Raw genomic sequence first — 3683 nt, forward strand, 5'->3', positions numbered from 1 at the left:
AATCTAGAGATTCCCAGGACCTCAAGGAAAATCAGCAAAAACATTGTCTTGGATTTATACCACAAATAGGAAGATAGGCATTGCCAGACTGGATCAGACCTACATTCTGTCTAGCCCAGTATCCAGTGGCCAGTTCGAGATGCTGCAAAGGAAGGTGGAGGAAGCCCTTAAATAGGGAACTAAGAGATACCCTGATCCCAGGGAAAGTTTCCTCTTGACACCCACTAATTAGACATATTTTGTCGTGTAAATCGGGAATATTTAGAGCCCTTACAAGACTTTTTTAAAAAAATTGTCAGTACTGTAATTGGATTTCCTGATTACCCATTTAAACATTCCATCCCTCTTTGAATCCTGAGAAGCTCTTGGCCCCGTTGCCCATTGTATCATGATGTCAATAAACACATGGCAAGTGCATGGTGAAGACGGTCATGTATTTATCTGCATTTCACTGAAGTTATGTATAAACATGTTTCTTTGCCTCATATATATACTTTTTATTTTCTCCACTCCTGAGACTTCAAATTATTCCACTGTCTCTTTCCAGCACGTGGGAAAAATTCTTAGTGCCAGGTTCTTAATTAAATAACAGTGACTTCAGTTGGGTTGCTCGAGATTTACATGTGTAAATTTAGTCAGAACCAGGCTCTAATAACTTTCCCTTACCATATGCTCCCAGTGATACACTCTGACCACCAAGAATCCCTCCAATGGAAGCTGAAGTGCTTTGCCTGGCCAATGTTAACTGAATCCTGAGCATTCGATCTACGTCACAGGCCCTGTCTCCTCTCCCCATGCAAGGGTCTATAGATACTTGGCAAGTTCCAAGCTAACACAGACAGTTACTTCAGCTGAGTGGGGGAGGGATTGGTGTCACAAATGGGTGAATATGCAAACACTTCGTTTACACTAATATCCCCTTGTGTGCGCAAATTACTTCAGCCATGCTCATGTAAGAGGTGATGGGCGTAAATTACTTACAACTAATATAACACTCCCCATTCCTACATCTCAGCTCTGTAACAATACTAAAACAAAGACCAGCGGTTCTCTTCTCTCATAACTTTTTGGAAAGACTGGCAGCGGTATTTGTGAGGAATTGTGTGCATGACCCTGAATGTAAGTGTTAGAAACAGCTTCTGGTCAGTTACCAGGGGATACTATCATACAGCTGTTCGCTGCACAAAGAGTTATTAGCACAAACCATTGCAAAAAGTATGTGGAGAACTTCTGAAATACTTTCTAAAGTAAAAGCCATTAAGCAGTAAAGTTTTCACTGCTCCTCATGAAAGTTTGGTTTGCAATATTTTATTAAAATGAAACGTTTTGGCATAACATTTACATGTCCGTAGTTTAGCACACACATGTCAACCCATTCTTCCCCTCTCCTCTTCTTTCAGAGATGATTTCTCAGGTTAGAGTGGGCCTTAAAATGTAGCGTCTGTCATCTGGATTTCTTCAGAACCTGAAAAGATCTCAGTGTCCCAGCCCTTCAGAAATCCTGACTTGGGGCATTTTAATATTCTGAGCTCGCTTTGAATATCAGATTTTTGTGCAACTTGAATAACTCACGGAGCAGCATGGGAAGATGCAGGGGAGGGGTTCTCAAGCTACCTAGCGCTGCCTGCCCTCCAGCCCTGTCACTGAGTCACCCCGACAGCCCAGCTGAGGCCTCTGCCGCTGCACAGAACATCTGCAAATGGAAACAGCTCGCAGCCTTTCCCCTTCTCTTCCATTTTAAAGATAGTGAAACCTGCCAACGTACCCAATTCCTGCTAGACGGGAACCTGCTAAAAGCAGAGGTCTTCAGTCAGAAGGGCATGGAGTCATCGGAGGGGTAGCAGAGGCAGCAGGCAGTATCTGTTCAGATAGGGAGGCAACTGCCTTTATGAAGCATGTCTGCACATTCCCTTGGGGGCCACTTGGCCATCAGGGAACCTCAGCTGCTTGGTTTCGCGTGCACCATCTTTAACCCTGTCACGGCCAATGGCAAATTGCAGGAGGCCAAATCACAGGAGATGCGCGATGGACTGCTGCAGGTTCTATTCTTGGAATCTGGGCTTGTCATCATAGTCCATATGGTTCTGATTAGTCACATGGCTACCTCAAGGGCAGCTGAGAGGTAATGGTGATGCCGTCACAGCTGGGATCTTGATGAAATAAAATAAAATAGAATAATAAAAATATAATGTAGGAGCAGATTTCTCCCCAGCAGCCCCCTTTCCTGCATTACAAACCCAGGGTGCTGATCAGGGAAGGGGGATTCCAAACAATTTCCTGGGATCGTTACGGGGGAGGGGGTCCCTTCTCTTCTCCATGAGAAATGAAAATGGAACCTAGGATCCAGGGATCCTCCAAGTTATGCACAGATCTCAGTGATCCATTGGTAGCTAGGCCCACCCACCCACCCACAATCTCTGGGCCTCCACAACTGCTCTAGGACCGTACCCTGCTCCCTGCTAGCACAGGTTCATCAGAAATGTGCTACCAGGGCCTGTCACAGTAGCCACTGCCCGCAGGATCTGCTGAAGGGGCATTGTACTGGGTGGAGGGGGCTGCACAGAGATGGGAAAGCTGGTTAGAGTAGCTGATGGGCACAATACCCCAGCCATAGACTGGTCAGGAGGTTTCGACCTTTCCACACCTAGAGCGCAGCCACAGACTCGGTCACTTGAACCTTCATTTATGTGACGAGGAAGAGGCAGATGAAAAGCCTCCAAATTCTCTTGGGGATCCAGGCAGCTGCAGCTGGGCAGCATCATGGCAGCTGAGCTTTAGGGAAAAATGATCCATTTTCTATGAAAACCCACCCAAAAAATGGATAAAAAGGAAACATTTGGGGCTGGGTCAAAATTTTTCAAGGGGGAAAAAAACTTTTGTTTTCCTGCCCAGCTCTAGCGGAAACCATGAGCCCCTCTCCCTCGTGCTAGAGGCCCGCACCCCTAAGTGGAAGCACTCGCCCTGCATCAGCTTCCCACACTGAGCATCCCCTGGACGTCTGCTAGGGCAGCTACGCCAGCTCTGTGATGCAGCAGCACATTGATCAGTGGAAGAAGTTAAGAACATAAGAACGGCCTTATGATCTCAGACCAATGGTCCATCTAACCCAGTGGCCTTTCTTCTGAGAGTGGCCTGTGAAGATACTTCAGAGGGAACAAACAGAAGAGTGGAATTATCGAGTGATCCATCCCCTGTGTCTGCTCCTAGCTTATGGCAGTCCGAGGTTTAGAGACCCAGAGCATGGGGCTGCGTCACTCACCATCTTGGCTAATAGCTATTGATGGAGCTATTCTCCGTGAACGTATCTGATTCTCTTTTGGACCAGTTTCTCTTTTGGCCTTCACAAGTGTGGCCTATAGGGCTAACCTGCTTGCTTGCCTATACATCTTTTCTTGTGGATTTTTTATTGCCTTATGGTTTGGTTATTTATTTTATTATAATAAGTTTATATTAAAGTAGTTTGGCTGTAACACAAGGGACTTACAGGCCACGTCCTGTATGTTGAGCTAAGGCAAATGTCTGGGACCTTCCACCCTGATAGCAAAGTTGGCTCACATATGTTCGGGACCTTTCACCTAGATAGATGGTGATGAGCTAAAGCAAAAGGTCCACATATGATGTGTTAAAGCAGGTTTCCTAAGCTCATACCCTTTTAAACTTAACAGGTACACCACAACTTGGAA

Source organism: Trachemys scripta, chromosome 1 (genome assembly GCF_013100865.1).
Source record: "Trachemys scripta elegans isolate TJP31775 chromosome 1, CAS_Tse_1.0, whole genome shotgun sequence".
Taxonomy (NCBI): Eukaryota; Metazoa; Chordata; order Testudines; family Emydidae; genus Trachemys; species Trachemys scripta.